The sequence below is a fragment of the Mastomys coucha genome, unplaced genomic scaffold (genome assembly GCF_008632895.1).
Source record: "Mastomys coucha isolate ucsf_1 unplaced genomic scaffold, UCSF_Mcou_1 pScaffold16, whole genome shotgun sequence".
Taxonomy (NCBI): Eukaryota; Metazoa; Chordata; class Mammalia; order Rodentia; family Muridae; genus Mastomys; species Mastomys coucha.
This window is the reverse complement of record NW_022196898.1, coordinates 52,983,792-52,995,632: the sequence shown is the minus strand read 5'-3', so window position 1 is coordinate 52,995,632 and position 11,841 is coordinate 52,983,792.

Sequence of the window (11,841 nt, the reverse complement as noted above, 5' to 3'; positions counted from 1 at the left end):
CCCCAGTACTTCTTCCTGTAGCACGGTGCTCTTAGTAAAAGCTCTGCAGATCTTCAGATGAGACAGGACGGAACGTTCAATAGGACGCCAGTAAAGTCTCCTGTCTCCAAAGCAGTTGTCTGGGGTTCTGCCTCATCTCTCCAGGTTTGAGTTAGGTTTCAGCCTTGATTCAAAGAGCCCAGTCCCACTTGAGGAAGAATGGCGTGCACCTGCATTGTCATTTCTGCCAGGGTTGGGCTCAGCTTAAGACAGACCCACAGCACAGTCCTGTGGCAGGGTGAGAAAAGGCTGTGTTTGGCAAAATGTATCACCCAGAAGTATTCTCTCTCTTGCCTGTTCTGCTCCTTACCGTCTAAATCTCTAAGCAAGAGCAATGAAAAGTGGCTGTAAAAGATCAAATGCACTCTCCTGGAACCTTGTAAGTGTCTCCGTCAGAGGATGGAAAAGCGAAGTCTGCCTTTCACTCCCACAGTCCTTGGTGCTGAGCCTGAGGAATTTGCCCTCCACATCCCTGGGAAATGTCTGATACCAAGAAATTACTGAAGTTTTTGTTTTGTTTTGTTTTCAAGACCGGATTTCTCTGTGTAGCCCTGGCTGGCCTGGAACTCACTCTGTAGACCAAGCTGGCCTGGAGCTGGTAGATAATCCACCTGCCTCTGCTGGAATTAAAGGCATGTACCAGCACCATCGAGCAAAATTTAATTTTTTAAAATTTTTGTGTGATGTGTATGCCACAGGTGTGGCATGCCCATAGAAGCAGTTGGATCCCCTGGAGCTGAAGATACAAGTAATGGTGAGCCACCTGGTGTGATGCTGAACTCAGGTCCTCTGAAAGAGCAGCAAGCATTCTTAATTGCCGAGCCATCTCTGCGGCCCCCTGAAATTTTAAGATAGGCCTTATCTTGGAGAGCCACCTACTTAGTCCTACAGGCTGGGCTTAGAGTTCAGTGGGAGAGATTGCTTGTGCCAGCACATGTGAGGCTATGGGCTTAAGCCCCCAACGCAGCAAAATAAAGGCTTCTACTAGTTCAATATGATAGATAACTAGAATATCCTTCTAGGTACAAGGAAGGTTAGGTTAGACTGTTGCCCTCATAGGGGAGCTACATCAGGGAGGGGGGACTAAACTTCTCCAAGGTCATTTCTCCTACATTCAGCTTATACCATGATTGGTGTGTGTGTGTGTGTGTGTGTGTGTGTGTGTGTTCTAGGTACATTCATTCACCCTGTATATCATGCGTACTCTGTTCTTGAACTTAGCAATTTCCCATCTTCAGCCTCCTAAATGCTGGAATCACAGCTATGCTGACTCCAGTTTACTGTCTGTCTCCTTGTCCCAACTAAGGAGCACTCTGAAGGGTCATCCCATCTTCAAAACCCTGTGAGGGCTGGGGGGTATAGCGTACTGGTAAAGTGCTTAGCCTAGCATGCATAAAGGGTTGGATTTGGACCTCAGCACACATTCAAAAGCCAATAAATAGTGAAACTGTCGAAAATACACGAGGGTTGGCTGTGGCCTCCCTGACACATAGCAACTCAGTTTCTCCCTCTGTCCATCCGGCTCCACTTCCCTTTCTGCTAGCTTCCAAGCCGCTAATCTCTAGGCAAGCCCACAATCTTCCTTTTGGTTCTGATTAAACTCTGTAAAGGAAGGAATATAGTTTTGAGAATGAATGTCGGGTAGCCAGCTTGGGTTATTTCCTTTAACTCTACATAGCCACCGAATATGATCACCCTACCTAACAAATACAGTGACTAAGAAACAATAAAGTAATTGCCCAAAGATCCTACAGCAGGGCCAGGCTGAGATGTCAAGTCACAGCTACAAGTCAAGGTCATGGAGAGGACTGCTCCTGGCCGAGAAATGCTATTCACCGTTGCTTCATGTGTGTTGAGCTGTGTTGTGACGTGTCTGGGCAGTGCTAGGGACCAACATACACTAGGTGGTTGGTTATTATACCACTGAACTACATCCCAGTTCTACAGCCGGGATTCGAACCTACAGCCATTTGGTTTCAAGGATACATCCCTCCCACTGGCCCACACTACCATTTTTGAACAGTTCAGAGGGCTGCAGCTCAGAGATAGAGCACACAGCTTTCAGAAAGCACTAAGTTCACCTGTGGTGGCTCACACCTTTAACCCCAGCACTTCAGGAGGCAGAGGCAGGTGGATCTCTTGAGTTGGAGGCAAAAGTACTCTACAGATTGAGTTCCAGGACAGCCAAGGCTACACAAAGAAGCTCTGTCTTGAAAACAAACAAACAAACGAAAAGTCCCAGGCTATTAAATCCCAGCGTCAAGAACAAGCAAACTGAGCAATACGTGTGGAGTGTTAGGACATTAGCTGATTGTCAGTCAGATTCCCAAGGGAGTCCACTGGTTATTTTTCTTTTCAGTTCTTCAGCTGAGGACAGGACACAGGGAAAAACAAAAACAGAAAAACTTAGGGTCTTTTTTTTTTAATTATTTATTATTATATAGACACACCAGAAGAGGGAGTCAGATCTCATTACGAATGGTTGGGAGCCACCATGTGGTTGCTGGGATTTGAACTCAGGACCTTCGCAAGAGCAGTCAGTTCTCTTACCCGCTGAGCCATCTCACCAGCCCAAAACTTGGGTTTTGATGAGGAGAAAGGATAATTTGTCTACTCACATGGAATCAAACAAGAGACACTTAGGAGGCCTCTGGGTAGGTCTCCTGTATTAAAAGTGAGTCCTAGAAAGGTCAAGTGATTCCCCAAGTTCAGTCCAAGGCAGAGCCCACACAGTCAACTGGAGTCCCCACCCCCGCCCACCACTTCTGCCTCAGCATCCTGGCACCAGCAGTTCCCAGGCTGGCCCTGACTACTCCCTGAAAGACCTTCCCTCTCTCCTCTCCCCTGCTTCCCCACAAAGCTTGGCTTTGATCTTGCTTACCTGGGCTGCCTAAGCCTCAGGCTGCCCACCACCCTGATTGCCACACAAGAATCCTGTCCTCTAGTCTCTGAACAGGTTTGACAGCCAGGCAAGGGTAGGAATGAGAAGCATGGGAGGGCTCTTGCGCCCGGGGAGGGGGGGCTGTCTGGCCTCAGCCCTGGGAAGTACTTAGAGGCAAGCTTGCTCCTCAGGTAGGGCCAGCAAGCCACAGAAGCTCTAAGCATCTGGCTCCTCCCTGCTCAGTCTCTGCCTCGCCACACCTGCCTCTGGGGAAAGAGGGCCAAATGCTTTCGGAGAGACACTGCCTCCTGGCCCCCTTTCTCCATCTGCATTCTCAAAACTCCCCATCTCTTATCGATCCCTGCCATGTGCTCCCTCTTCTCTCCCCCTGCCTGTCCTGCCTAAATCCACAGCCTTTCCAGGACTGTTTGTAGAGCAGCTGGTGTCCTCAGGAAGCCCCTGACCAATCGGGATCTGGGGTGGCAGGGTGGTTTGGAGGTGGCAGCGGGACATAAACAGGCCCCTTCTTCATCCCTAGCATGTTTTTGCTCTTCTCAGCCTGGTGAGTCAGCAGCACAGGGCCACACACAAGGCTCCCATTCAGGGCTCAGCTTCCTTCTGCTATAACTCAGATCTTGGCATCTCTTCCTCCCTCATTCTCTATGTGGGCCTTATTCTCACCATGGGAAAGCTCTGCTCCCTGCACCAGGCCTCCTCACACGGCTCCCCCCACCCAACTCCCCAGCACCCACATCAGTCCATGTTCCTCACGCTTGCCTTCTGGGAGGAGGGTAACCCCAGCTGGCTGTAGACATATAGGACACAGAACAAAATAGAAACGATACATTAGTGAATCCTCATTTGCACATCCAATGGAGATTCGTTGGTGTGCTGGCATAAGTCTGTGATCCCAAGTTGAAGGGAACAGCCTGGGTTACATAGCAAGATACTGTATTAAAAGGAAATAAATACAGATGAAAACCAGTTGTTTGTCACTGGTGGCTCTTATGTAACCCTGAGCTGGATCTAGAAACACACACACACACACATCACTTTGTGTCTGCCCCTCATTTGTTCAGCATATAGTTATTAAGTGCTAAGTGCTGTAGTTTACACTTTGATGAGGAGATGAGTCTCACTTAAGTGACATCTCACAATAATGCATGTCTTAAGGCTTAGTAGGTGTCTCAGATAGGTTGGGGTGGGAACTGTCCAAGAGCCTAAAAGGAGATCAGGATCAGAGGGCTTAGAGACGTAAGGCAAATAATTCACACAGAAGAGAAAGGGGTCTCGGTTTGCATAGATGGGGTATAGCTGCACTGTATACAGCAAGACGGTGCAAAAGGAATTTGGACCAAAAAGACAATAAGAACAATAATGTTGTCATTCTCTATGGAACCCTGGTAAGTGACAACCTGGGCTAGCTTATCAGCACACAATGGTAGTTTGCCCTCTTCCCTTCGGGGTTTTCTGCCTAGCATACAGCAGCTACTCTGTAGGCTATCTGCCCTTGCCATCGGAGTTACAGGGTAGGGAAGATGAACTTGCATGTCTGGATTAAAGGACGCTGATTCTCACGCCACTCTTGGGCACAGATGCCAAGCAAGCTTCTTCAGGCTGGCAGCCCCGCCTTGCTCCCGAAAGCTAGGTTGCTCGCGCCCCCTGGTGTTCGGACCTGGACAACCTCTATGGGACGCATCAACCTCAGCGACCTAGAGTGACGCGTTCTCCGGCCAGGAGGGGGCGCTGCACCCCAGCCGCCCGCAGGCAATGCCGCGTGCCCTCTCGCCTGTGTTCAACTTCCTTGGAGACTCTCCTGCTAGGTTCCTTAAAAAATAAAATTTAAAAAAGACGAAAACGGGGGGCGGGGGGGGGCTGGAGAGACGGCTCCGTGGTTAAGATCACTAGATCACTGACTGCTCTTCTGGAGGTCCTGAGTTCAAATCCCAGCAACCATATGGTGGCTCACAATCATCTGTAATGAGATTGGATGCTGCCTTCTGGTGTGTTTAAAGACCAGGTACAGTGTACTTACATATAATAAATAAATAAATCTTTTTTTAAAAAAAAGACGATAACAATGATAAAGGGGGAGAGAATGATAGAACCACCTCACAGGATTACTCTGTTTGGGTTTGGGGGGGGGTTGGTTTTGGGTTGGTTTGGTTTAGTTTGGTTTGGTTTGGTTTGGTTTGGTTTGGTTTTTCGAGTAGCCCTGTGTTTCTCTGTGTAGCCCTGGCTATCCTGGAACTCACTCTGTAGACCAGACTGGCCTCAAACTCAGAAATCTACCTGCCTCTGTCTCCCAAGTGCTGAAATTAAAGGCTACCACCGCCCCGTTGGTTTTTGTTTTTTGAGTGCTGGGGATTAAACCTAGAGTCTCACACTTACTGGGTAAGTGCAAACACTGGACCAGTGAGACAGGATCTCACTAAGTTGTGCATGCTGGCCTTGAATTTTGATCCTTCTGCCTCAGCCTTTCTAGTTATTGGGATTGCAGGCCTGACTACACTACAAGCCTTGGATCTCATAGAGCACCTTTAAGAAAGAAACTAGTTCCTAGCCCAGAAGAGCCCTCACCAAGTCTTGGATAGTGAGTGACCAACACCTTAGATGTTCCGTTTCTGCTAGAAGGGTCAGGTTGAGTATCAGTATTCCTTATTCATCCATACACTGCATGATACCTCAGGAATGTTGTGTTGACATCCCAAATACAAAACTCTTAATAAAGTGGGGGTTTTGTTTTATTTTGCTTTGTTTCTGGTGCTAGGGGCTGAACCATTTCCACCGTTCTACCACTGAGCTAAATCCCCAACTCTTTGCTTTATCGTTTGTTTGTTTGTTTGTTTGAGAATCTAGGTCTTATTTGTAGCTCCGGCTGGACTCAAACTCCTGCTGCAGCCTCCCAAATGTAGAATTACAAACTGGGGTTACTGGCCTGTGCCCCCAGGCCTAGTCTGTTTCGTTTGCGTTTTGAAACAAGCTCTCCCTCTCTAGCACAAACTGGCCTGGAATTTGCAATGATCCTCCTGTTCCACCTCCCAGGAGCTGGGATTATAAGCATGAAACACCACAATCAATTTCATGAGCCAAGCAAATAGCCAGGAGCCAACACTCTGGAGGGAACACAAAGACTCCATCCGTGAAGATGTCCAGATGTCCGTGCCATAGTCACTGCCAGGTGCCAGGTGCTGCCATAGGCACTTGGAAGAATAAACAGCTTCTTGCCCTTTGGGGCTTTTGATAGTGTGTGAGACAAAGGTAAAACATGGTGCTATTTAGACTGTAGGCATGATAGCCCACACCTGGTCTACAAAGTAAGTTCTAGGCCAACTAGGGCTACTTAGACATTGAGACCCTTTCTCAAAAAGCAAAAAGGAGCCTGGCAGTGGTGGTATATGTCTTTAATCCCAACACTTGAAAGGCAGAGGCAGGCAGATCTCTGTGAATTTGAGGTCAGCCTGGTCTACAAAGTGAGTTTCAGAACAGCCAAGGTTAACACTGAGAGAGCATGTCTCAAAAAAAAAAAAAAAAAAAAAAAAAAAAGGAAAGAGAAGGAAAAAAAAGCTGTGGCTGCAGGTATTCGGCCAGTAAGTTACAAAGGTCTGGCAGAAGAAATGACACTTGTCCTGGTTTTGAAGGAGGTGTGAACTAGGAGTAAAGGTCCCTATGGATAGCAGAGCCAGGCGAAGCACTGGGTGCAGTCCCAGCACCAAAGCCGAGCAATACTTAAGCACCACACCAAGAGCCTGGTGTATGCGTGCAGCCTTGGGTGGTAGTGCAGACTTGGAGAATTACGTGGGAACAGTAAACAGCATACTCTGCCTAAGGGGAAGAATTTAGACTCCTGGGTCACTGAGAGCCGGAACTGAGGGGGACACTCAGAATACACGCTCCCTTTGGTAAAGCTAAATTAAGCTTCAGGGTCCGTCCCTACCTAGCACAGCTTCTTCCAAACTCTACAGCACCCAAGCCGAGTGGTCAGCACATCGTTATAAAATGCAAAGCTTTTTTGCTCTTTTTCCAACATTACACTATGTCCCGTGGCAGCTTGCCTTAGAGTGACAGTCACATGCAGTTTTGTAATTTGACCTAAAGTTAAATTGAATATGAAACTATTTGTTATGAGGGGAGATGTAGTTATTTATTGCGTATGTTTGTTGTTTTGCTACCAAGCCAAACAACCTGAGTTCAGTCCCCAGAATCCACATGTTGGAAGGGGAAAGCCGATGCTGAGCTTCTTCAGGTGTGTACCATGCTACACATATGCATGTCCCACACCATAAATACTGTATATAAAAAATGATGCTAGAGGTATCATGTCAAGTTGTAATTCAAAGCCATAATGATAAAAACAGCATGATGCTGGCATAAAAAGAGACACATGGCTTAATGAAATCAATAAAAGCCCAGATGTTATGGCCACACCACTATGGCCACCTGATTTTTGACAAATCACACTAAAGAGAGACGGTATCTTTAACAGGTGGAGTTGGGGAAAATACATATTTTATATGTAGAACAGTCAAAGTCTGCCCTTACCTTTTACTTTGCCCAGTAAAACAGCTTCAAATGGATCAAAGACCTTCACATGAGACCTGAAACTCAGAAACTGAGGAAAAAGTAGAGAAATCTCTCAAAGAGATAGGCTGGGTGCTGAATGAATAGGACCCAGTCAGCCATGTTGGAAGTAATGCCAACAGTCAGTGAATAAGACCACACTGAGATTAAAAAGCTCTGAACAGCAAACAAAATGATTAATTGATATTTAATATTTTATTAAGAGATAGGTTGGAGGCTAGGAGAAAATCTTTGCCAGGTATATGTCTGTCAAAAGATGAATATGACGAACATATAACAAACTAAAGCAAAGCAAAACAAAACGAGAGAGAGAGAAAGATGTTTCAACAATGACAAGCCCCTGCTCTGCAGTCCTGATGACCCACTGAATAAGCCAGGCACCCCACAAATGCCTGTAATCCTAGCTCAGAGGGGCAGAGACAAGAGAACCTCTTGGGCTTGCTCACTCCAAAGCCTACCTGAGACATGAGCCCTAGATCAGGGAGAGACCCTGCCTCAAAAGAATAGGCAGAATGACAGAGGAAGACCCCCAGTGCCATCTCTGGCCTCCTCAAATGCACACAAAATGCACACAGGATGTGCCTAGATACACACGAGTCCATGCACTCACACAGAAACACACTTTTAAAAAACCCAATACTTTTTTAAAACCTAAAGAATACATGGCTGATTGAAGAACATATTCTCAAAAGAAAGCAAAATACAAATGACCAATAAATGTTTTTTAAATGGTTCAATATCCTTAGTCAGCAAGGAAAACTTACTGAAATACCAAACTAAACTGCAAACAAAACCTAGCAAACTAAAACTATGTTGAGATTCTATTTCACCCCAATCAGAATGACTACAAACGAGAGGACAAATGATGACACATGCCGGCAAGGAATGGAGAAAAGGGGACCTTTATTCACTGCAGCTGGGAATGTGGACTGGTATAACTACCATGGAAATCCTTGAGGTCTCTCAACATGCTGAAAATAGAACTACCTCTATGACCTAGCTCTTCTCTTCCTGGGCATCCACCCAAAGGACTCTGTGTACTACCACAGAGTCACTCGCCCGTCCCTGCTGTTCTAGCCACAATAGATAGCTAGGATGTGGAATTGGCCGGATGTCTGTCAATTGATGATTGGGTAATAAAAGTATGATACATATATATCTTGGTTTTTTTGTTTGTTTGTTTGTTTGTTTTGTTTTTTGTTTTTGTCAACTCCACACAGCCTAAAGTTACCTGGGAAGAGGAACTTCAATTAAGAAAATGCCTCCAGATTGGCCTGTAGGCAAGACTGTAGGGAATTTTCTTGATTGGTGGTGATCGATGCCTGAGGACCTAGACCACTTACAGGTCTAGTGCTGCCTCTGGGCAGGTGGTCCTGAGTTGCATAAGAAGACAGGCTGAACAATTAGTAAACAGCACTCCTCGATGCCTTCTGCTTCAGCCCCTGCCTCCAGGTTCTTGTCCCAACTCTTCTTGATAACAAAACATGATTTAAGGGCTGTAAGGTAAAATAAACACTTCCCCCTTTCCTTAGTTGCTTCCAGTTATGGTGTTTTATCACAGTGAAACAAACCCCAACTAAGACGATCTGTATAATGAAATTGTATCCAGCCATAAAGAACATGTAATTTTTATGAAAATGGAACAGGAAAATATTGTATTGAGTAACCCAGGCTCAGAAAAAACAAACTCCAAATGCTCTCTCTCTCATGCAGATCCCAGCTTCTAAATTCTATGTGTGTGCCTTTATGTGGGAAGAGAGATGTGTAGAGGACAAGAAACCAGAATGGGAACATGACAGGTGTGTGTGTGTGTGTGTGTGTGTGTGTGTTACACTAGCACACATGTAATATGAAGTAACTGGGGAGTGGAAATGTTCAGGTGGGGGAGGGAACAGAGATGTGGGGGTGAGAAGGAAGTAGAAAGGTCTGCCCACACTAAAGATGGATAAAAAAGCCCTAAGGAAACCTGCTACCTCTTAAACCAATTAAAAGTTATTTTTAAAGAATTCATACAGCCAGGCATGGTGGTGCAGGCCTTTAATTCCAGCACTTAGGAGGCAAAGTTTGAGGGTAGTCTTGTTATACAAAGCGAGTTCCAGGACAGCCAGAGCTGATACATCTCACAGAAGGGGAAAAAATTATCCAAACACATAAATAGGCTCAAGACAAAAACGAAATAAAGCAAAACACAATGTGTGCAGCAGTGGATGCCTATAATCAAAGCTGCTCATGAAGCTGAACCAGGAAGATTGAGTTCAAGTGTTCTACACCTGCCTCAGTAACATGCTAAGACTCCATCTTTAAAAAACAAAATAAAATCCAAACGTTGGCTGGGTGTGATGGCCCACGCCTTTAATCCTAGCACTTGGGAGGCAGAGGCAGGTGGATTTCTGAATTCGAGGCCAGCCTGGTCTACAGAGTTCCAGGACAGCCAGGGCTACACAGAGAAACCCTGTTTTGAAAAAAAAAAAGAAAAAAAATTTAAAAACTTTTTAAAGAGAAAGAGAGAGCTCTCTGGAGAGAAGATAGTTCAGTGGTTAAAAGCACTTACTGCTCCCAGAGGACCAGAGTTCAGTCCCTAGCAGCCATGTCTGTCATTAGCACACAACTGCCTGAATTCTAGCTTTTAGGAATCTGAGGTCCTCATAAGGTCTTTGTGGGCATTCACACACACTCATACACATATATAAAAAACAAAATTTTTTCATTAATTTATTCACTTTACATCCAGGTCACAGCCTTCTTCCTCCTCTCCTCCCAGTCCTACCCTTACCACCACCATTACCCGCTCCATTCTTGGAGAAGGGGAAGCTCCTCTTGAGTACCACCCCACCCTAAGACATCAAGTCACAATAGGGCCGAGCACATCCTCTCCTGCTGAGGCCTGGCCAGTCACAATATATATATATATTAACTGAAATCTGGGTGGGGGGCTGGTGAGATGGCTCAGTGGGTAAGAGCACTGACTGCTATTCCGAAGGTCCTGAGTTCGGATCCTAGCAACCACATGGTGGCTCACAACCACCCGTAATGAGATCTGATGCCCTCTTCTGGAGTGTCTAAAGACAGCTACAGTGTACTCACTGTATAGTAATAATCTTTGGGCTCGAAGTGAGCAGGGACTGAGCAAGCAGAGTTGACCAGAGCGATCAGGGCCGACTGGAACAATTCCCAACGACCACATGAAGGCTCCCAACCATCTGTACAGCTACAGTGTACTCACATACATAAAATAAATAAATAAATCTTAAAAAGGAAGAAAGAAGGAAAGAAAGAAAGAAAAATCTGGGTGGTGATTGTGCAACCTTTGGTCCCAGGACTCAGGAGGCAGAGGGAGTTGAATCTCTGAGTTCAAGGTTAGACTGGTCTACAGGTTTCAGGATGGCCAGGACTACACAGAAAAATCCTGTCTCAAAAAACATTAAAAAAAAAAAAAAAAAAGAAAAATTAAAAATGAGTAGGGATGGGGGTGCAGCTCAGTGGTAGGACACTTATCTAGCATGTTCCGAGCACTGGAATTGATCCCCAGAACTAAGGTGGGATGATGAATGGATGAATGAATGAATATGGCCCTATCAAGGAAAAAAGGATGTATCTGCTTTGGTTTCCAGTGGATTTAGAGACCTCTTAGAGTGTGAGCCATTTTCCCTCTCTTCCACAAGGTCAGTGGCTCCTGTGGTTTGTTAGATGATATTGGCCTGCGCAGAGGCTTTGGCAGTACCGAAGTGATTCTTGAAAGGTGTTAAAGACAGAGTCTAAAGATGTTCCCTTGATGGTGAAGAGTTAAATTTGAGATGTGCTGGCTAATGAGAAAATTACAGAAAAACATAGTGGACCAAGGCTGAGCATGTCCAAATAAGCCTGGGCAGAAGCAAGCAGGCAGTCAGACATCCCGAGAACTAGCAGGTCAAAAAGACATACACTATAAAGATAGGAAAAAAACATGCAAGGACATGTCTGGGCAGACACTGAGTAGTGGGCCATCTGGTCCTCTTAGATATGGTTTAAGGTCAGATGCTCTGTTGACTCAGATTAACACCAACCTTAGGAATTTTCCACTCTGTTGTGCACATAATATAGTTGATATTTGAACTAGCCAATCATGTATATCCACACTGATTTCTTTGTTCCCCCAGACCTTTTTCCTATATAAACCCCTAACCCCTGAGCCTCTTGGTCGGTTCCTCTGTCTCCTGTGTGAGATACGAGTCGATCCAGAGCGCTCCGATATTAAACTGCCTCAGTGTTTACATCAAGACGGTCTCTCGTGATTCCTTGGGTGCACGTCCTCCGGAGATTTGAGTGGGGGTCTCCCCACGGGGGTCTTTCAATGGAAACTT